Here is a 23,726-nt window from a genome sequence, read left to right on the forward strand (position 1 = left end):
ATTACAGGCATGAGCTACTGTGCCAGGCCGTTTATTCTTAATTATAACTAGAAAGATATAAGGGTTATGTTAATGGGGAAAGAAAACTAAGAGTTATTGAATCTATTGAGTGCCTTATAATATGCCAGCCCTGGTTCAGACACAAATATTTAATTCTTTTAATTAATGTTTCTCAAACTTTGATATGCTTACAAATGACCTGGGGACCTTGTTAAAATACAGATTCTGATTCTGTAGGTCTGAGATGGGACCTGAGATTCTGCGCTTCTAACAAGCTTTCAGGTGAGGCCTGTGCTGTGTTAACGAGGCTTGTAACAACCTTACAAAGTTGGTATTTTCTCATTACAAATGAAAATTGTTGCTCAGATGTTGCTCTCAAGGTGGGCTTTTTCTGACACTTTGAAAAAATTTCATCTTTCTCCCCGTACTTACGTGTTTCTGCTTTAGTTCTCTCTATAGTTTTTACCACTTGTGAATGGTTTGTAGAATTTACTTATTCTGTTCATTGTCTTTGTCTCTCATTAGAATGCAAGCTCTTATTTAGTTCGTAAACTCCTGTTTACTTTTTTTTTTTTTTTTTGGTAAATGAGACAGAGTCTCGCTCTGTCACCCAGCCTGGAATGCAGTGTGGCACAATCTTGGCTTACTGCAACCTTCACCTCCCAGGTTCAGGCGATTCTCATGCCTCAGCCTCCCGAGTAGCTGGGACTACAGGTGAGGCGCCACCATGCCCTGCTAATTTTTCTATTTTTATTAGAGATGGAGTTTCACCATGTTGGCAAGGCTGGTCTGGAACTCCTGAACTCAAGTGATCTGCCGGCCTTGGCTTCCCAAAGTGCTGGGATTACAGGTGTGAGCCACTGCACCTGGCCCCTAGTTTACTTTTATATTTTCAGTGTCTTGAAAAGTGCCTGGCGCATAGGAGACACTCAGTAATTACTACATAAATAAATAGTTATGGTAATGAAATGGAAGATGACAATAAGGCTCAGACATTGGGAAGGATCGTTCCAAGATCACATTGCTGGTCAGGATCAAGCCAGGTTTCTGTGACCCCAGTTCCTAATTGGGTGGTGCGCCTGCTTGCAGCAGTCTTAGGCAAAATAATTGCGTTAATTTTATTAAGATACTAAATTTCAAACTTTAGAAAGTGATGTGTTTTATTTCACACTGAGTTCACTTTGCAGTTGTACAGACTAAGTAAGCTGTTTCGAAGCTTATTGGGTGTCTCCAATCCTGACTCACTGAAGCAGTGTGGAATTGACTATGAACTTAAAAAATTATTCTAGTTACACATGATCATTGTGGAAAAATGACACTGTTCAGATAAATAAAAATGAATATAGAGCTGGGCATGGTGGCCTGTTCCTTTAATCCCAGATACTTGGAAGGCTGAGGTTGGAGGATCACTTGAGCCCAGGAGTTCATGACCCTTCTGAACAGCAGGACCTTGTCACAAATAAATTAATTGAAATAAATTACAATCACCTGAAATCTTACCACATACAGAAAACTAAGATTAACCCTGGCCCAAAGTGCTATTTTTTTTTTTTTTTTTTTTTTTTTTTTTTTTTGAGATGAAGTCCCACTCTGTCGCCAGGCTGCAGTGCAGTGGCGCAATCTCAGCTCCCTGCAACCTCTGCCTTCCAGGTTCAAGTGATTCTCCTGCCCCAGCCTCCCAAGCAGCTGGGACTGTAGGCGCATGCTACCATGCCCAGCTAATTTTTTTGTATTTTTAGTAGAGACGGGGTTTCACCATGTTGGCCAGGATGGTCTCGATTTCGTGATCTGCCTGCCTTGGCTTCCCAAAGTGCTGGGATTATAGGCGTGAACCACCGTGCCCATCCTAAAGTGTTATATTTCTTAAGGAACTTCAGCATTAGCTTCCTAGTTTGTCTTTTTGCCTTCCAGTTTTGACCTTCTCCCATCTCCATCCTCCACTCTGCAGCCAGACTTATTTTTTTGATTGATTGATTGATTGAGACTGAGTTTCACTCTTGTTGCCCAGATCTTGGCTCACTGCAACCTACACCTCCTGGGTTCAAGCGATTCTCCCACCTCAGCCTCCCAAGTAGCTAGGATTACAGGTGCCCGCCACCACGCCTGGCTAATTTTTGTATTTTTAGTAGAGACAGAGTTTCATCATGTTGGCCAGGCTGGTCTCGAACTCCTGACCTCAGGTGGTTCACCCATCTTGGCATCCCAAAGTCCTGGGATTACAGGCATGAGCCACCATGTCCAGCCTTATTTTAACATTTTTAATTTATTATTTTTTTCAAGAGATAGGGTCTCTGTCACCAAGGTTGGAGTGCAGTGGCGCAATCATTAGCTCACTGAAGCCTTGAACTCCTGTCTCAAATGATCCTGCTTTGGCCTCCCAAAGTGTTAGGATTATAGGCGTGAGCCATGGTGCCCAGGCCCAGACATATTTTTAAAACACCCTTTTTAATGGAAAATCCCTAGCCTGTGCAAGAGTAGGGAGAATAGTATAATAAAGCCCATGAACCTATTACTGAGCTTCAAGTCTCCCTCACGTTACTTACCTGAACCCTAGGTTTTTTTCTTATCCTCTCCTTAAAGGTAGGCACTGGTTACTAGTTTTTGGCGAATCTTTCAGAAAATGTTTTAAAGATGTACCTTTTGGCATCTATATGCAGAGCTTTCAAAATATGCAAATAGACCGGGCACCGTGGCTCACACCTGTAATCCCAGTCCTTTGGGAGGCGAAGGTGGGTGAATCACAAGGTCAGGAGTTCAAGACCAGCTTCGCCAACATGGTGAAATCCTGTCTCTACTAAAAATACAAAAAAAATTAGCCATGCATGAAGGTGGGCGCCTGTAATCCCAGCTACTCGGGAGGCTGAGGCAGGAGAATCGCTTGAACCTGGGACTTGGAGGTTGCAGTGAGCCAAGATCCTGCCACTGCACTCCAGCCTGGGTGACAGAGCGAGACTTTGTCTCAAAAAAAAAAAAAAAAAAAGAGCAAATGGAATTTAACTGTATATAAAGTTCTGAAATTTGCCCTTTTGAGCTAATAATGTGTCATTAATATACTTCCTTATAGCAAATCTAGGTCTACATCATCAATAGCTGCATAGAATGGATTTGATTTCTTCATAATAGACGCCTTCATCTACTCAGAGGCCCGGCTACAACATCATTCTCCATCAGCCTCTGTAGGCCTGGAAAGGGCAAAAGCTGTGCCAATGATGTTTCTAGAATCTTTAATTTTTCCACTGAGATAATGACTCTTTTGCACTGTAGACTTTGGCAGTCTTCTATAACCAGTATCTCTGATGTTTTTCTCAATACTCATTTAACAATTTGTTGGGCACTAACTCTGTGCCACCGTTCTAAATACTGTTTATATAGGAATAAAACAAAGCTCTTGCCCTCTTTGAACTTACAGTCTTGTTAGGAGAGATAGACTATAAGCAAATAATAAATACAAATCCCGTATAATATCCCATATGGTATCAGAAAGTGTGCTCAGCCTGTCACACCTGCTCGCCTTGATCAAATGTGGCAGGCCCCAGTGAATCATGCATCTCGGCGTTCATGCCCTGGTGTTGTCTCCAAAATTGACTATGAGCTTGGGCATGTGACTTGCTCTGGCACATGAGATATTAGCAAGTGTAATACAAACAGAGACTTGAGTAATACTCATGTTGCAGCTTGTTCTCTTGGAATGCCTGCTCTTGGAACCCTGAGTCATGTAGAGAAATCTGGCTACTTTGCAGAGGAGACCATATGGAATAGAAGATGAATGCTTGGCCATTCCCCAGTTACTCCAGCCATTCCAGATGGGGTCCCAAGAAATGAGAGTGAAAAAACCATTGTGGATATTCCAGCTGTAGTAGATAGCATGTGGAACAGAAGAACTGCCCAGCTGAGCCCAGCCCAGGTTATAAAATTCTGTGAAATAATAAGTCATCGTTGCTGTTTTAAGTCATTAAGTTTTGGGTGGTTTGTTGTGCGGCAACAGATAACAGAAAACTAGGCAATTTGTGAATTCTTTGTGAACATAAGGTTCTTGGTAAATCAATTATCTGTTACTCAGTGCTTGGTTATGTAGCTGCTCCCTAAATGTTAGCTCCGTCACTTACTTTCTCAGTGTCATTTGCTGCATTTACTCTTTCATTTGAGGGTTATTTAGGGCTGTCACGGAATATCGCTCAGCTCAAGTGATATGATTAGAGTCTGAAGAAGTTCCTAAAGCTAGGCAGCATTTTGGAAGCATCCCAGCAGGACTGAGTTTGAGAGTGTGGAGAAACTGGAGCATGGTAGAGAATAAATTCTTGATGCCTCTGGCACCCTTCCCTGTAAGCTTTCTCCCTTTCATCTCCTACTGTGAAGGTAATAGAGAAGAGCATGGGCTGTGAGTCAGATCTATATTTGAATTTTGCCTTTCCTATTCACTGGCTAGGATATTTTAAATGGGTCACTTAATCTCTCTACGCCTCAACTTCCTCTATGTAAAAGAGGGATGATAATAGTGCCTGACTCAGGTGAGGGGAGCCAGGGATGGGAGATGACTGGGCTGCACTGAGCAGAGACGTACTTAAGAGAGTAGTGAGAAATAAGTTTACGTTGGTTGGGTAGGACCGGGTTATAAAGGGCACACGATTTTTATTGTAAGTTAGAAAGTGATATGAAAGAAGTGACATTTTTAGAAGGTTAATCTGGTAGTAGTATGTGAAGTAGATTAACAGGAAGAGAGCTAATGCTGGACGTGGTGGGGGCACCTGTAGTCCTAGCTACTTGAGAGGTTGAAATGAGGAGTTCAAGACCAACCTGAGCAACATAGTTAGACCTTGTCTCTGAAAAAAGAAAGGAAAAAAAAAATTTTTTTTTTTTTTTTTTTAAGAGAACTAGGAATCAGGGAAGCCCTGTTAGGATGATTTTAAATAATTCTGTATGAGGTGACAAATACCCGGAGTGGCAGAGGGAACAGAAAAAGAAACAGGGAGATGCATTTCAGAGAAGAATGGACAGAAAATGGGTGATTGATTGCCTGTGAAATATGAAGGAATGGATGAATAAAAAATTACTTCAAAGTTCCCTGGCTGGGTGGCATGGCTCAAGGCCAAGGTGGGAGGATTGCTTAACGCCAGGAATTTGAGACCAGCCTGGGCAACATACCCAGACTTTGTCTCTCAAAAAAAAAAAAAAGGCCGGGCGCGGTGGCTCAAGCCTGTAATCCCAGCACTTTGGGAGGCCGAGACGGGCGGATCACAAGGTCAGGAGATCGAGACCATCCTGGCTAACATGGTGAAACCCCGTCTCTACTAAAAATACAAAAAACTAGCCGGGCGAGGTGGCGGGCGCCTGTAGTCCCAGCTACTTGGGAGGCTGAGGCAGGAGAATGGCATAAACCCGGGAGGCGGAGCTTGCAGTGAGCTGAGATCCGGCCACTGCACTCCAGCCTGGGCGACAGAGCGAGACTCTGTCTCAAAAAAAAAAAAAAAAAAAAAAAGCCGAGCATGGTGGCATTCACCTATAGACCTATAGTCCCAGCTACTACTTGGGAGGCTGAGGTGGGAGGATTGCTTGAGCCCAGGAGTATGATGTTATAGTGAGCTGTGATTGTGCCACTGCACTCCAGCCTGAGTGAGACTGTCTCTTAAATAAATAAAAATGAAAACTCTTGCTGGCTCATAATTTTTTTTTTTAAAATTTTTGAAAATGTTAATATACTTACCAGAAATATCTAAAAGTATGCTTTCTGTTCCTAAGAGTAATGCACACTCATTGTTAGAACTTCAAGCAGTACAGAAATGTAAAGCATATAAAGCAAAAATCTCCCATAATCCCACTGCCCACATATAATCACCTCTAACAGTTTGGTGTGTGTTCTTCTAGATGAAATGTTTGTTTGAAAGTTTTGAAGAACCTGCTTTCAGAGTGTAGTAGTAGTCTTTGTTTTGGGGTTACTCGATAACACGTCTCGTTTTTAATTTTTATCCCCCAAGCTCATAACTAATTATAGGTGTAATTAGTTACACATTTTGTGGTTGAGTCCCACAATTGCTCAGGAGCCCTCAGCTCTGCATATTTGACGAATGACCAGGAGACTTTTGCTCTGAGTCTTACCCTTCTTCCAATGTAATCAGGGAACTTTTTTTTAGAGATGGAGTCTTGCTCTGTCGCCCAGAGTGGAGTGCACTGGTGCGATCTCGGCTCACTGCAAGCTCTGCCTCGTAATCAGGGAGCTTTTGATATTCTTTCTGAGTCCTATCAATCCCTTTCATTTCATGTACTCCTTTTACTTTTGGGAACATTGTTTTGGGTTTTCTTTCTTTTAATATTTTTGATTTGACTATCAGATGACTGCTCCTACATTCTAAGATAACAAAACTTTTAGGTTAAGAATATTTAAGTCAGCTCGTATGGTGTCATGTGTTAAATAAAGCCTGCTTGCTGGTGTTTAGTGTCTGATTCAAAGTAGAGGTTATTTCATCTCTTACATGATGCCATTCGAAACAGGGTAGACATGTCTATTATGGGAAGCCTGTGAAGGAGATTCCCTTCTAATTTGTAATTAAGGATTTAATGGCTATCAGATGATCAAAGATTGGTTTTGATTTTTCTTATGTGTCAAATAAGATTTAAGAATTGGAGTCCCGACGGGCACAGTGGCTCACACCTGTAATCCCAGCACTTTGAGAGGCTGAGGCGGGTGGATCAAAAGGTCAGGAGATGGAGACCATCCTGGCTAACACGGTGAAACCCCGTCTCTACTAAAAATACAAAAAAATTAGCTGGGCGTGGTGGTGGGTGCCCGTAGTCCCAGCTGCTGGGGAGGCTGAGGCAGGAGAATGGCGTGAACCTGGGAGGTGGAGCTTGCAGTGAGCCAAGATGGTGCCACTGCACTCTAGCCTGGGTGACAGAGCAAGACTCTGTCTCAAAAAAAAAAAAAAAAAAAAAAAAAAAAAGGAGTCTGACAGAAACATCATTTTGACTAAATGCATAGAGTATAAAGAAGACCACTGGAAATCATAAAGAAGGCATTTTCCACATTGCCACTCCCCTTTTAAAAATAGAACTGACTTATAAAATCATCTCTGATATTGTAGCCACTAATGGGGGCTGAATTTATTTAGAGGAATGCCGAAGGGAGGTGTAAGAAATCCATTTTCTTTTGTTCATTGAATTTTGGACTTAACTTTGAGGGAACCTGATGGGAGTCTAAGGATAATACATTTTCCTCTCCTTTGATCATTTTTATCTTTCAGTTTAGGGAGTTAGCCTCCACAGACTACAGCATCTTAAAAGAGTTGTTATTTTTGCTAATTCCAGAACGAGGAATAACGGTCTTACCAGCATTTCAGCAATACCTTGAACTTTGCAGCCTCTGTTTATCATCTTAAGAGATTTTGAAGAAAAAAGAATACATAGCAGAGATACCACCTTTAGCCTAGGCTGTACGTGTTGTTGGGTTCAGACATCCTTGGGAATGTCTGGCAAACTAAGGTAGGCCCACTAGATCTCTAATTGTATGAATCGCTGAGAGACCCGCAATGGCACTCATCTTAAGAGAAGGGTCAGATACACTGGTTTGGCCCAGAAACACACCCTTAGTTTTTGGAAAGAAAATGATGATTCATGGGATAGTATGAATCTACCACTCAGAGTTGGCTCTCAGTTCAGCCCTTTATATCTGAGTCCAGAAAGCCACGTTGGTAAGCTTTATGTAAAGAGTTGTTTCGTAAAAGCTCTGTGAAACATTTGGGCACAAGTAGTAGCACTGCTCATATTATTTCTCTAACAGAGTGTGATCCAGAATGTGGAGAGTGGCTGGGCGTGGGGGCTCAGGCCTGTAATCCTAGCACTCTGGGAGGCCAAGGCGGGTGGATCACCTGACATCAGGAGTTTGAGACCAGCCTGGCCAACATGGTGAAACCCTGTCTCTATTAAAAATACAAAAATTAGCTGGTCATGGTGGCACAGTTGATAGCGCAATGAAGGCTATGGAATGGGGCTTTCAGATTTGGTTGCCTGAGCCACCATTGGTTCTGCTATGACATGGACAGGACCACAAGTGGCAGCAGGAGGAGGCTGTAATGGTGGGGGAGGCTTCTGCTCTGTGTTGAATTCCATAGCACAGCGTGCCTGAATAGGCCCGAACTGGAGTCACAGGTACACCTCAGAGGCACTGAGGTGGGACCGGTTGTCCTGAGAGCACCCTGGAACAGCCTAGCCCCAGGAAAGGGTCTCGAGTGCACCAGCCCTGAACACACTTGGGAGGCCAGCAAGGCCCCTAGCGACCAGGCCATAAGAGACATTGCATCAGAGACCATCAGATATCAGCCATGGCATACCAAGGACGAGTGTGGGGACAGGCCCCTTTCCTTCATGGCCACTGAGTCACGTAAACCCCATCCCTCTCACCCCATGTTTCTGTACTCCTTAGGGACAAAAGAGAGGGAAAGGAGGATGCCACTAAGAGATGGAAACTTTTTTTTCCTTTTTTTTTTTTGAGACAGTTTCACTGTTGTTGCCTGGGCTGGAGTGCAATGGTGCGATCTCAGCTCACCGCAACCTCCACCTCCCAGGTTCAAGCAATTCTCCTGTTTCAGCCTCCTGAGAAGCTGGGATTACAGGCATGCGCCCACCATGCCTGGCTAATTTTGTATTTTTTTAGTAGAGACGGGGTATCTCCATGTTGGTCAGTCTGGTCGTGAACTCCCGACCTCAGGTGATCTGCCCAACTCGGCTTCCCAAACTGCTGGGATTACAGGCGTGAGCCACCATGCCTGACTGAAACTTTTTTTTTCAGATGGAGTCTCGCTTTGGTGGGCTGGAGTGCAGTGTCGTAATCTTGGTTCACTGCAACCTCAGCCTCCTGGGTTCAAGTGATTCTCCTGCCTCAGCCTCTTGGGTGGCTGGGACTACAGGAGCATGCCACCATGCTCAGCTAATTTTTATATTTTTAGTAGAGACGGGATTTTGCCATGTTGGCCAGCCTGGTCTTGAACTCCTGACCTCAAGTGATCCTCCTGCTTCGGTCTCCCAAAGTGCTGGGATTACAGGTGTGAGCCGCCATGCCTGGGTGAGATGGAAAGTTTTCTTTTTTTCTTTCTTTTTTTTTTCTTGAGACAGAGTCTTGCTCTGTCGCCCAGGCTGGTGTGCAGTGGCTGGATCTCAGCTCACTGCAAGCTCCGCCTCCTGGGTTTACGCCATTCTCCTGCCTCAGCCTCCCGAGTAGCTGGGAGTACAGGCGCCCGCCATCTTGCCCGGCTAGTTTTTTGTATTTTTTGGTAGAGACGGGGTTTCATGGGGTTAGCCAGGATGGTCTCGATCTCCTGACGTTGTGATCCGCCCGTCTCAGCCTCCCAAAGTGCTGGGATTACAGGCTTGAGCCACCACGCCCAGCCAGGCAGCCAGGGATGGAAACTTTTCTTTTTTTTTTTTTTTTTTTTGAGATGGGGTCTCGCTCTGTTGCCCAGGCTGGAGTGCAGTGGCCTTATCTCAGCTCACTGTAAGCTCCGCCTCCCGGGTTTAGGCCATTCTCCTGCCTCAGCCTCCTCCGGAGTAGCTGGGACTACAGGCGCCTGCCACCTCGCCTGGCTAGTTTTTTTTGTATTTTTTAGTAGAGACGGAATTTCACCGTGTTAGCCAGGATGGTCTCGATCTCCTGACCTCGTGATCCGCCCGTCTCGGCCTCCCAAAGTGCTAGGATTACAGGCTTGAGCCACCGCGCCTGGCTGGGATGGAAACTTTTCTAAAGAGATTGCTTACTTTAAACCAATTTGGATATTTAATTTGATTTTGGTTTTGTAGAGATGGTGGTCTTGCTATGTTGCCCAGTCTGGTCTCAAACTCCAGCCTCAGGCAATCCTCCTGCCTAATTTTTAAAAAGTTATTTTTTCCTATGTAATCAGCATATGGGGGCTTGTGAAGGAAGGTTAGTTATGGACAAAAATAAGGGAGCACAGGTTTCCTGCCCATTTGAATGTCAGGTTAACTGTGAGTTAAGTTTGTGTTCTATGTCGGTAGGTACTGTGATCCCAAACTCTGCACTTTTTTCGTTCTTTTTTTTTTTTGAGACGGAGTCTCGCTTTGTTACCCAGGCTGGAGGGCAGTGGTGCGATCTCGGCTCATTGCAACCTCTGCCTCCTGGGTTCAAGTGATTCTCCTGCCTCAGCCTTCCAAGTAGCTGGGATTACAGGTGCCTGGCACCACAGCCGGCTAAGTTTTGCATTTTTAGTTTCACCATGTTGACAAGGCTGGTGTTGAACTCTTGACCTCAGGTGATCCGCCTGCCTCAGCCTCCCAAAGTAGTGGGATCACAGGCGCAAGCCACTGTGCCCAGCCACTGCACTTTCTTTTCCTTGGGGAACACTGTATGAGGAAACTAGGCGTAGTATACCTTGGGTCAGAGGAAGATAACTCTTTATTTATTTTATTTATTTATTTATTTTTGAGACAGAGATTTGCACTGTTGCCTAGGCTGGAGTGCAGTGGCACAATCTTGGCTCACTGCAACCTCCGCCTCCCGGGTTCAAGCGATTCTTCTGCCTCAGCTTCCCAGGTAGCTGGGATTACAGGCACCTGTCATCATGTCTGGCTAATTTTTGTATTTTTGTAGAGATGGGGTTTCACCATGTTGGCCAGGCTTGTCTTGAACTCCTGACCTCAAGTGATCCACCCGCCGTAGCCTCCCAAAGTGCTAGGATTACAGGTGTGAGTCAGCCACCATACCCACCCGAGAACTCTTATTTCTGTAGGAAATTTAGGCAAGACACCCTGACTTGCTAAGAGTCTTTTATGCATTTTCTGTGGTTGTGCCTAATCTGGATGATGATAATAGTCAGTTCATTATCTTTTTTTTTTTTTTCGATACAGGGTCTTGCTGTTTCACCCAGGCTGGTGTGCAGTGGTATGATCATAGCTCACTGCAACCTTAAACTCCTGGGCCCAAGCAATGCTCTCACTTCAGCCTCCTGACTAGCTGGGACTACAAGCCATGTACCACCATGACTGGCTAAATTTTTTATTTTTTATTCTTTCATAGAGACAGAGTGTCACTATGTTTCCCAGGCTGGTCTTGAACTCCTGGGCTCAAACGATTCTCCTACCTTGGCCTCTATTAAAATGTCTTAAGCCTAAAACTCTTTCCTGAATTCCAATCTGGATAGGCTTCTGCCTACAGGATCTCCCCACCCAGATTTCTATGTGCCATAAGCATTTCAAGTTGACCAGGACATAGTTGAACTTGCCATTTTCCCTCCCAGACTTGTTCCTTCTTATGTATTCCTGAGCTTAGCAGATACTCCCACCATTGAAGGGACCTAGTCAGGCACGTCGATGTCATTCTAGAAATTCCACTCCTTTTCCAAAGAAATCTGATTGGTCAGTGAGCACCTGCTCCTGCACGTGGCTTCAGAGGCTTGTCACTTTCTGGACCCTGACTATTCTTCTAGCTTCGTTACCTGCCACCTAAATGCCAACCACGGGGATGATTTCCCTGCTGTGCTCACTTGCTCCTGCCCTGGTCCTTTTGCACATGTTTTCTCTAGGCCTGCAGGGTCCTTCCCTCTGTTGTCTGCTTGAAGAACCCCTCACCCATTCTTTAGTCTCAGCTCAGGAGTCTTTGTGAAGACCCTGGCCCCCGGGACAGTTAGACTCAAGCATTTTGCATATGGATTCTTCTTGTACTTACTGTGTATCAGTCCCTGTTTGTTCTCAGACTCCTATGGTACAATGAGGGGCCCTGGAGGGTGGGGGTTTTGGGCTATTCATTTTGTATCTCAAGGCGGGCCGGTGCTAGGCACATAATAGCTCTCAGTTATAACTGCTTATTGAATGAATGAAATTCTCAAAGCCATGTTTTTAAAAACTTCTAATAATTTTATGATTATTATAATTTACTTTTGATTCTTTCCAGGAATGTAGGTAAGTGAACATTTGTATTGCTAAGAGGTCTTGTGTACACGGTGCTAACCTTTCAGTTGGGTCTGAATGTTTTAAATTTTTTCGTACTTCTGAGCAAGCCTCAATGACTGCACACATGGCCCTCAATCTGTCTTCTTCAGTGTAACTTCCTTAAAGTTGGGACTTATGTTTTGTGACACATAGTACAGTGATATGGGAATCCTAATACGTGTAAGAAATACGAAGTACCAGTTTGATATAGTTTGGATATTTGTCCCTACCCAAATCTCATGTTGAATCATGATATGGCTTGGCTCTGTATCCCCACCCAGTTCTCAGGTCATGTTGTAGTTCTCAGTGTTGGAAGGGGGGCCTGATGGGAGGTGATTGGGTCATGGGGGCAGATCTCCCCCCAGGTGTCATTCTTATGATAGAGTTCTCATGGGATCTGGTTGTTTAGAAGTGTGTAGCACCTCCCCAGTCTCTCTCTTCCTCTTGCTCCTGGTCACTTGAGGTGCCAGCTCTCCCTTTGCCTTCCGCCATGATTGTAAGTTTCCTGAGGCCTCCTAAGAAGTCAAGCGGATGCCATCCTCATGCTTCCTGTACAGCCTGCAAAACCATGAGCCAATTAAACCTCATTTCTTTATAAATGGGGATGGATTCCTCATGACTTTGTGCAGTCTTTGTGATAGTGAATGAGTTCTCGTGAGATCTGGTCATTTAAAAGTGTGTCACACCTTCCCGGCCCCACTGTCTCTCTTTCTCTTGCTTTTGCCATAGGAGTGCCTACTCCTGCTTTACCTTCTGCTGTGAGTAAAAGCTTTCTTTGCCTCCCCAGATCAGATGCTGGCATCATGCCTTCTGTACAGCCTGCAGAACTGTGAGCCAATTAAACCTCTTTTCATATAAATTACCCAGTCTCAGGTATTTTTTATAGCAAGACAAGAATGACTTAATATAGAATTTTTAAAAAGTACTCTGAATACTCAACTGTTAATGTGATGTAATACTAGAGTAATGCTTCAGAAAAAAGCCTGGAAGGAAATACACCAAATTGTTAACAGTGGTTGTCTTTGAGTAACGACAGTGAGTAGAGTGTATTTCACTTTTTTGCTGTTCTATGTTTTTCAGTTTTTTTTTTCTATAGTTTATTATTACTATTACTGTTTTTTAGTGGAAATCACTGAAGAATAGGTTATCATATTAGCAGTGCAGTAGAGCATAGTGCAGTCTCTACAAGCAGACAGACTTGTACATTTTAACATCCTTAGTTTCCTCATCTATAAAAGGAGACAATAATACAAAGGGTGAGTATTCTAGATCACTCTTGATTGCTCGAGGTGGAATCCTACTTTTACCAGCTGAAGCACAAAGGGAAATTTATTATCTCATGTTACAGGCAATTCAGAGGGCCCTGATGGTTCCAGGATTTGAAATGGCGTTTCTCTCTCCACCTTTCAGCATCCTTTTGTGTTTTGGCTCCATTTTCAGACCAGTGTCCTGCCAGTGACTGGGAAACAGATGGCTAGACAGTCCCAGGTTTACATCTTTAATGAAAAGTATACCTTGAACTCAAAATCCTTATTTAGGAAACTTGTTTGGCTTTGCAGGACCCAGGTTGTCAACTTAAAAATCACAAGATCTGTAAATTTGGAAAGGAGAACTTTATTTATTATAAAGGGTTGCAACCTACAGCTGGCTGTCTTGCAGGCTGGGAAACATAGCCTCTGGAAGAAACCAAAAGCCAGCACTTTGAGGAAGGGAAGGGTGGAATGCATTTATGCCAAATGGGTTGGTTAAATGTCCATATTCAACAGATTCTAGGAGGAGCTATGAATATTCTTGAAGTGGGGGATGCATGCATGCATAGTAAGCAAATGTGTTACATATGTCCCATGTACACTTTGGGTGGAGAATTAATATTTAATTTAGTTTTTGAGATGGGGTCTCATTGTGTTACTCTGGCTGGTCTTGAACTTCCAGGCTCAAGCACTTCTCCTGCCTCAGCTTCCCAAAGTGCTGCAATTGTAGGCATGAGCCACTGTGCCCAACTGAGAGTTAGCATTTAAATGCATTAAAATTAGGCTCTCTGTGTCGAAGGGTGAAATGGAGGACCCAGAGCCATCCCGTGTCCAGCCAGAAACAGTCCATGATTGGTGGCCTCTTATCAGGAAGGAATGTGGGTTAATTGTGTTGGAACTGCAGAAAGGAAGGGAGTCCAGTGAAATCCATGCAGCAAGTCTTTTGAAAGGGCTGGTTTCTGTTTAACCCTTAGGAAAGAAAGTCTAATGACAGTTAACAAGGTAGCAGGTCTAATGAGGGGTGTCTGAGCCATCGTCCCATCATGAGTGGCTTAGGTTTTAAGGTTTCTCTCTGGGGTCCCCTTGGCTAAGAAGGGGTTCATTAATACAGTTCAGTGGCTTAGGATTTTATTTTTATTTCTCAGCAGCCATCCCTGAACTAACCACTGTGCCTAGGAGAATGGAGTTCTCTGTGTCTAGTTTGGGATCAGCCTGGGAATGGGGAAACTGTCATGGATTAGCTCACCAGGATCACCTGAAATAGGGAAGGACAAAGGGGGTGCTGTCACCAAAAGGGGGAATGGGTGCTGGGCAGGCCAAAACAAGTATCCTGTGATATGAAGAACTTAGCACAATTGCTGGAACATAGTAAGAACCTAACAGATGTTAGACGTGGTTGTCATTATATTGTAGGGTTATCATCATTACATTTTATAACAGGTTATAAGGATTTCGTACTTTTGTCTGGGCATAGCGGCTCATGCCTGTAATCCTAGCACTTTGGGAGGCCTATCTGGGAGATTTGCTTGAGCGCAGGAGTTCAAGACCAGCCTGGGCAACATAGTGAGACTTCATCTCTATTAAAAAAAAAAAAAAAATCGTACTTTTATTTCCTGGTATTTGTATTTATGTAACCCAGCAGAATAAGAGTTGAAATTCACTTTTGTATGTACAATTTCTTTATCCTTGTCTTTTGCCTTGGGTGTTTTTGTTTATGAAAATTGTGTTTTTTGGCTGGGCATGGTGGCTCATGCCTGTAATTCTAGCACTTTGGGAGGCTGAGGTGGGTGAATCACCTGAGGTCAGGAGTTTGAGACCAGCCTAGCCAACATGGTGAAACCCCATGTCTACTAAAATACACAATTAGCCGGGTGTGGTGGTGCATGCCTGTAATCCCAGCTACATGGGAAGCTGAGGCAGAAGAATTGCTTGAACCTGGGAGGCAGAGGTTGCAGTGAGCCGAGATTGTGCCACTGCACTCCAGCCTGGGTTACAGAGAGAGACTCCATCTCAAAAAAAAAAAAAAAAAAAAAAAAAAAAAAAATTGTGTTTTTTAAAAAAAACTCCTGTTTCTAAAATGTATTTATGATCATTTTCATTTTTCCCATGGATAATTGTTACAGAAAGACCTGGTTTGTTTAGAGAGGTTTTCCTTGTTTTATGCTTGACACAAGTGATGACCCTATGTGTTGGCCTTGGATATCTACCTGCTTGTTATTCCTCTTGTTGTCATATTTCATTTAGCTGCAAATTAAAAAGAACTGGAAAAATTGCAGCAATTTCTAGTTCATATCCAGGAAATGGAACTCTCCACAGGAACCTTTGCATGGTACAAATACGTTAAAAAATCACTTTCCATTGTGCTTTGAGAGCCTGTGAGGCCGTCACAATGGAGCACAGTTCACCTATCTTGGATGAAGCCCAGAGGGACTGTGGTGGGTAGACGGCAGGAAACCTCCCATCTGAAGAGTTAATTTTCTTTCAGAATCTGTGTTAGAGGCTGCTGAGATTAAAACACGACACTTTAAGATTGGTACAGGAACACTTATAACTGTTGACGATAAAAAGAAAACCCAGGAGGTCAGATTCAGCCTTGGGAGTTACTTTGGTTTGAGCCTCATAAGACCTTTATTCTGAATTTTCCTCTTCTTTGATTATGCATGCTTTCTGCTTTAATAAAAAGAACGCATTAAATTAACATAAATAAGCAAACAACTAGTTTAGTCTCTTGAATATTTTAAGATGTCTTGAGGCTACTTTTGTTTTCTTGGCTATTGGGGATCAGAAGAAGTATGGTGCTTTTGGCCTGCTGAGAGCTTTGAACTAAAGGAGAGCCAAGGTCTGTCTGACCTTCTCCCACCCCCAGTCTCTTGCCCCTCTTTCCCTCTCTAAGTTGTGGGAGTGGCTTTTTCTGAAGTTTCCTTATCTGACTAAGGGAAAGTTCCTCCAGGAGGGATGTAATTGTCATGAGCCCTCTGCCTATAATCTCATCAAACAGCAAAGACTGACTCACAGGAAAGGAGACTAAAAAGGTCAGTACCTGAGAGACTTTATCTGCATAACGAGACAGCCTTTGTTCCTCCTGTGTTTCCTCTCCTCAACCTCCTGTAGCCTGTTGCCATCATCACCCCCTAGAAACCCCAACCTCCATTTCTCTCCTTCCTTCCTTCCTTCCTTCCTTCCTTCCTTCCTTCCTTCCTTCCTTCCTTCCTTCCTTCCTTCCTCCCTCCCTCCCTCCCTCCCTCCCTCCCTCCCTCCCTGCCTCCCTGCCTCCCTCCCTCCTTCCTTCCTTCCTTCCTTCCTTCCTTCCTTCCTTCCTTCCTTCCTTCCTTCCTTCCTTCTTTCCTTTCTTCCTTCCTTTTGAGATGGAGTCTCACTGTGTTGCCCAGGCTGGAGTACAGTGACATGACCTTGGGTCACTGCAACTTCTGCCTCCCAGGTTCATCAATTCTTATGCTTCATCCTCCCCAGTAGCTGGGACTACAGGCATGTGCCACCATGTCCAGCTAATTTTTTTATTTTAGTAGAGATGGAGTTTCACCATGTTGCCCAGGCTGGTCTCAAACCCCTAAGCTCAAGCAATCCATCTGCCTTGGCTTCCTAAAGTGCTTGAATTACAGGTGTGAGCCACCATGCTCAGCCCCAACCCACTATTTCTTTCTGTAGCTCAGGATACTACATAAACTTCCACCATCTGGACTTGAATCCACCTTTGCAAAAATTATGTCAGTGAGAAAATCTTGGCAGTGAGGAGATCTGATCTGGCCAATGCCCCCCTCTTGCCATTAGCTTTCAGTCTGCCTTAATTATTCCTTGGCTTAGGCTGAGCTAACTTTGGAAGATGTTTAGGTTATAGTTTAAATGATAGTAGCCCTTCCCTAAAACTCAACCACTGCTAATAGAGACTACCAGGCTAGCGGGAGGAGAGGAGCCTGAATTCTGCTAAGGTGTAGGCTGGTCGCAAGATATGCAGCTTCCCCAATTGTGCCGACAGATAACATCACTGTGGTCGATTGGCTCTTTGAGATATCTTTTCAGGTTTTTTTGCATGTCTGACACCCATGGCTCCCACTGGACCTGATGGCTCTGTTACAGGAAAGGGATCCCAATCCAGACCCCAAGAGAGGGTTCTTGGTTCTCGTGCAAGACAGAATTCAGGGCGAGTATGCAGTACAAAGGAAAAGCAAGTTTATTAAGAAAGTAAAGTAGTGAAAGAACAGCTACTCCATAGACAGAGTAGGACGTTCCCAAAAGTAAGAGGAGGAATGCATCCACCCTAGGTAGGATAGTCATATATATGGGGAGATGTGCTCTGCTACAAGGGTTTGTGATAAAGGGTTAATTTTCTTAATTACTGTATTTTACAAGAATCGATATTATTATCTTTCAAGCAAAATTAGGAATGCTCTTGTTCTCCAGACATTGGGATATCTGGATACTCCTAAGTCTGGGTCTGTTTGGTAAACATTATTAATTCGTTCCCTTAACCATAAACATCTAGAGGTTAGGAATACCTAACTTTCTGGGAATGCAGCCCAGCAAGTCTCAGCCTCATTTTCCCAGCCCTCACTCAAAATGGAGTCACTCTGGTTCGAACACCTCTGACAGCTCCACCTGGACTGCCAAACCACTCCTGTGGCCCCACACAGGAGCAGCTCAGCTCAAGAGGACAGCTTCTGGCCAGGTGAGGTGGCTTATGCCTGTAATTCCAGCACTTTGGTAGGCTGAGGCAGGCAGATCACCTGAGGTTGGGAGTTCAAGACCAGCCTGGCCAACATGGAGAAACCCTGTCTCCACTAAAAAGACAAAATTGGTTGGGTGTGGTGGTGCATGCCTGTAATCCCAGATACTCAGGAGGCTGAGGCAGGAGAATCACTTGAACCCAGGAGGTGGAGATTGTGGTGAGCTGAGATTGCACCATTGCACTCCAGTCTGGGCAACAAGAGTGAAACTCCGTCTCAAAAAAAAAAAGGACAGTTTGGTTTCCACCCACTATGATTTTATCTCTAGCCCAACCAATCAGCAGCGAGCACCCATTTCCTACCCACTTCCATCCCTTCCCCCAAAACTGCCTTTGAAAAACCCCCAACCTACCAGCCTTTGAGATTGATTTGAGTAACAGCTCTGTCTCCCTCGTGGCATGGCCAGCCTCGTGTCAGTTAAACTCTTTCTTCACTGCAATGCCGTGGTCTTTATTTGTGCAGCAGGCAGGAAGAGGCTGTCAGGTGGTTGTAGGTGTTCTCCAAGTCTCATGCTCTGTGGGACCCCCATGCATGTGCATGTAATATATTTGTAAGCCTTTTCTCCTGTTAATCTGTCTTTGGCCAATTTATTCCAGAGACTCAACTTACTGCAACTCCAGAGGGTGGAAGGAAAGTTCCCTTCATCCTTACCTTGCCATTCTGATTCTCTTCAGAGCCATGCTTCATGGTTGTGTAAAAATGAAACTTTTTTTTCTTCTCTGTTTTACTTGACTTTTGGATGTAGATTGATGGATGTAGCATCAAAACAAGAACAACGTTTGAAAACAGTTGAAGCTCTTTACACTTTTTTTTTTTTTTTTTTTTTTTTTTAACAGAGTCTCACTGTTCCTAGCAGGACGGCAGTGGCATGATCATGGCTGTCTGCAGCCTCGATCTCCCAGGCTCAAGTGGTCCTCCCACCTCAGCCTCCTGAATAGCTGGGACCACAGATGCATGCCATCACGCCTGGCTAATTTTTTGCATTTTTTATAGAGACAGGGTTTCGCCATGTTGCTCAGGCTGGTCTTGAACTCCTAGGCTTAAGCAGTCCACCCACTTTGGCCTCCCAAATTCCTGGGATTACAGGTGTGAGCCATTGCACTTGGCTGAAGCTCCTTTTTTTTTTTGAGATGGGTTGCACTCTGTAACCCAGGCGTGAGTACAGTGGTGCAATCTCAGCTCACAGCTACCTCCGCCTCCTGGGGTCAAGTGATCCTCTCATCTCCCAGCCTCTCGAGTAGCTGGGACTACAGGCATGCACTACCATGCCCAGCTAATTTTTTGTATTTTTGGTAGAGGTGGGATTTCATCATGTTGCCCAGGCTGGTCTTGAACTCTTGAGCTCAAGCAATCTGCCTGCCTTGGCCTCCTAAAGTGCTGGAATTACAGGTGTGAGCTACTGCACCCCACTGAAGCTCTTTATCTTTTTAAAGACAGAGATTTTTTTCCTTTCCTTGTTTTTTTCAAGACATTAAATCAAAGAAGCATTTCTTTTTAATTTAAAAAGCAGAAGCAACAATATTCAATAACAGTTGTTGGAAGAAAATAAAATCAGCCATAATCCTGTCTCAAATGTGGCCACTGGTTTCAGTTTTGTATGTCCCTTCCATATCAGGGCACAGGCACACATACTTGATCTGGTTGAAGCTGTGTTTTCTAAATGTCTGTAGTTTGTTCCTTATCTCAGTAGTCCTCGGCTGGGCCTTCTATTGGCTCCCAGCAAGATTATTGCAGGTATCTCTTGGCTGCTTCCAGCCAGAACCTTCAAGCGATCTTCCACTCCTCCCACAAAGTGTAGTGCTGATGTGATCTGACAGATCAAAATAGACGTCCCTTTATCAACTAAGATGGACCCTAAGGTTAAGGAAACAAAAAGTTACCTGCCGGGCATAGTGGCTCACACTTGTAATCTCAGCACTATGGGAGGCCAAGGCAGTCAGGTTGCTTGAGCCCAGGATTTTGAGACCAGCCTGGGCAACATGGTGAAACCCTGTCTCTGCAAAAAATGCAAAAATTAGCCAGTCCTGATGGCATGCACCTGTAGTCCCAGCTACTTGGGAGGCTGAGGTGGGAGGACCACCTGAGCCTAAGATGTTGAGGCTGCAGTGAGCTGTGATTGTGCCTCTGCACTCCAGCCTCGGCAACTGAGTGAGACCCTGTCTCAAAAAACAAAACAAAACCTATGGGTTGAGCATTCAGGTCCCAGCTGGCATGGCAAATTTCTAAATTCTTATGACTACAAGAAAACCACACTTGCTAAACTCCCTAACAATAGGAGCTATGAGACCCTTCCTAAGTCTGATTTACAACCCAGACCCCTACAACTCTGGCCAGAAGACTGGCCTTACGAACATGCTTTTCTGATAAGGAATTGCAGGCCTTAAGCCAGTTTCAGCCGGCTTATAGAGGAGGCTACGCACCTTTGTGTCCCGTAGTTCACTTTTTGATGTAAACAGCTAAATTCCACCTCATTTTAATGCTAAAACCTCTCTCCAAGGTGAAGACGGGACGTATGTTACATATATGTTTGCCCATCGTGCATGCACTCAGCTTCCCTCATAAATATGTATTGCTTTCCCCAAACCTGCTGAATATGTATGACTCTATTGTGTGTTGCAGGCCCTGTAGGGCATAAAACCCAACTTCTTCCCCTCTTTGAAGAGACAGCACCTTTGGCACATGCTGGAGACTGTCCATCCTTTCCCGGTTTGCAAACTGACATTGCCAATAAAGCTCTCCTTTCTACTATTTAGCCATCCTGGTGGTCTTTTGGATGACACTAATATTACTTCCTTAAAAGCCTTCAAAACCTTTCTAGTGCCACAGGATAAAATCTGAACTTTAGGAAGGTATCCAAGACTTCCCAACTTGACCTCAACCAACCTTTATGAAACTTATTTGCTACTGGTCTCACCCGCTGCCAGACCTACCTGAAATCCCAGTGAGTTCAACTATTTCAACAATTTGCTTTTCTCCGTGCTAATTTAGTTGGAACTCCTTATACACCAGGAGCATTCCTAGGTCGTTCTCAAGGACTCATTCAGAAGGTCATCTTTTCTGTAGAAGCTTTCTCCTTGCCTTCTCCAGGTGGAGTTGGTTCTTCTGTGTTCTGGGTCCTCACAACACTTTATGCATCTTTCTTTTAAAAAAAAAAAAATTTGAGATGGTGTCTTGCTATGTTGCCCAGGCTGGTCTTGAACTCCTGGGCTCCAATAGTCCTCCTGTCTCAGCCTTCTGATAGGCTGGGATTACAGACGTGCATATTTCTATTACAGTACTCATCATGTTTGATCGTAATGGTTCGTTTGATGTGTATCTCTTTTGTACTGGGGTACGTGTGAAGGCCAGAACCACAGCTTAGTCATCTTTTTAGCGTTCACATCTAGCAGGAGTTAGACATTGGTCAACTGTATTGTGGAACCTGGGCACTAGGTTACACAGTATATCCATAATGCCTTGCCAATGATGTTTAGTATGCAAAAAAATAACGTTATTCTGTGTAGTTTCCTCTTTCATCCCGCATAAAGACAAAACAACCCCAAAACAAAGCCAAACTCATATAGAATGAGCAAAGTTCTTTGATTAAAAAATTCTGTCAGAGCATGTAACTTTACATGTGCTCGTTGTTTTGAATATAAATGAAATGTGTGGAAATATGACTGCAAAAATATATGGGTTACTGTTGATGAAACCATTTACAACCAAAATTGTTTGTTCTGGGTAGCTGTAATTTTTCGAACGGTACTATGTACAGTTTCAGGTATGTGTCAGATACCTCTGCCCCCTCATTTCTCTCTTAATATCTTTTATCATAATTTCAGAAGCTCCCTTTTGTAGTTAAGAGTTAAAAGTCCTGAGGCGAGCTCTTCAGAACTCTAACACCTGCTTAGGGCTCAACTGGCAGGGGGAGAAATTGAACAGCGGTGAAGAGTCTTTTCAGCAAAGTACTTAGCATTTTAAATAGTAGATGTTTGGAAGAAAAAAAAAAAGGTAACAGTTGTGTTGGAAACTCTTATACCACCCCACGCAGGGAGAGGCATGTGAAGCTGTTACGTGGATTCATACATTGAGTTCTTAAAAACCTTCCTTTACAGAGATAGTTCCAACTTGATTTTGATCAAATTAAACATCTGAGAAAGTAGACTTTTCCTTGAGCATAGATTTATACTTTCTCCTTTAGAATTCAAACTCCCTTTCTTCTTTTTTTTTGAGACGGAGTCTCGCTGTCACACAGGCTGGAGTGCAGTGGCCGGATCTCAGCTCACTGCAAGCTCCGCCTCCCGGGTTCACGCCATTCTCCTGCCTCAGCCTCCGGAGTACCTGGGACTACAGGCGCCCGCCACCTCGCCCGGCTAGTTTTTTTGTATTTTTTAGTAGAGACGGGGTTTCACCGGGTTAGCCAGGATGGTCTCGATCTCCTGAGCTCGTGATCCGCCCGTCTCGGCCTCCCAAAGCGCTGGGATTACAGGCGTGAGCCACCGCGCCCGGCCTAAACCCCCTTTCTTCTGACATCAAAGAGAGAGGACTCAAGGCTTTTAGAATCTTATTTCTAATAATATATCCCCCCAAACCCCTAGGATAATGTTTAGAAAATTAGGAAAAGAGTTTTGAAATAATTAAATGCTGGTTCTCATCTGCTATTTGATACTGGATATAAATACCACATTCCAGGTTAATGGCAAAGTTTTTGGAAACTCTGTGTGTTTTTAATCCTTAATGATTTCATATTATTGTCATGAATTTCTGGAGATTTTTAAGATTAAGAAGTCTCTTGTGGACTTTTTGAGGCTACAGCTTGTAATTGTTTATCTTTTTGTTCCATAACTGGAAGAAATGGTTTAATTTTTTTATTCCAGTAGAGGGAGACATCTGACCATGGACACAGTATTGCTACTTGCCAGTATTCTGTAAGCCCATTTTATCAATATACATAAAAAACTCAATGTTCAAATTAACTAGTTCAATAAGTAATTTAGCTCATTGATTTTTGGGCATATCCTAAGTGCCATTACAAGCTACGGATATTTTAAATGCCATTACCTAATAGAAGGAATGTTTTAAGCACCTTTTATTGATCTTATTACTGCTTTATTTTGCTGTCTTGGTTTAAAATCATTTTAACCACTCTGTAATCAAGAAGAAATATATCGTTGGTGAAATACAGTCAATTTCCTAAAAACCTTTGACATCGTTAAATAAGGAATTACAGTTGTTAAATCATGTCAGGCAATAACTGAGGGACAGAAGAGATATAAAATTTGGAGCAGTGGGGGCAGCTTACCAGTAAGCTGTGCTGACCTCCAGCATTCACAATCTGCACATGTCAGTCACACTCTGGGTTTGCTTATGGTTTTTACATCAGCAAGAAAGATTTAAAATCTCAGGTAGCAGAGAAGGTGGAAGAATGCTAGCAAAATGTGATCTCGGGACAATTACAGTGCTTTTTAAATGACCTCTTGTGACTTTCCGTTAGAATGATTCTCTAAGCAATTTTGTAATTTCATTTGCTTTTCTTGCTAGACTATAGTATATTGATATTCGGCCTAAGAGGGGACCAAGGTGCTCACAGGGTTCTTTTACCGCTTCCTTCTCCCGCTCATTTGATTTCGTATTAGCAGTGGGACTGAGCTGATCAGCTGGTTAGATGGAGGGACTATGGTCTATACACTGTTTAATCAAAGAGTAGCAAAAGTGGGTGGTGAGTACTGAAGCTCGATATGAGCCCGCTAATGAGTTGATTGCATTGACATCTGATGTAATTTAACTGTAGAGTGGCAAATATCAATACCTGTATATGATTTGGCAG

General features: G+C 43.7%; 1 long non-coding RNA gene across 1 annotated transcript in view; it reads left to right on the top strand.

Moving 5' to 3' along the window:
- Nucleotides 1–23,726, top strand: part of LOC126944101 (uncharacterized) — a 105,089-nt gene that overhangs the window by 1,293 nt on the left and 80,070 nt on the right. Inside the window, exon 2 of the long non-coding RNA XR_007721949.1 lies at nt 238–282. This is a non-coding gene — a long non-coding RNA (uncharacterized LOC126944101). The remainder of the gene's footprint in view (nt 1–237; nt 283–23,726) is intronic.

This window comes from Macaca thibetana, chromosome 20 (assembly GCF_024542745.1).
Source record: "Macaca thibetana thibetana isolate TM-01 chromosome 20, ASM2454274v1, whole genome shotgun sequence".
Lineage (NCBI taxonomy): Eukaryota > Metazoa > Chordata > Mammalia > Primates > Cercopithecidae > Macaca > Macaca thibetana.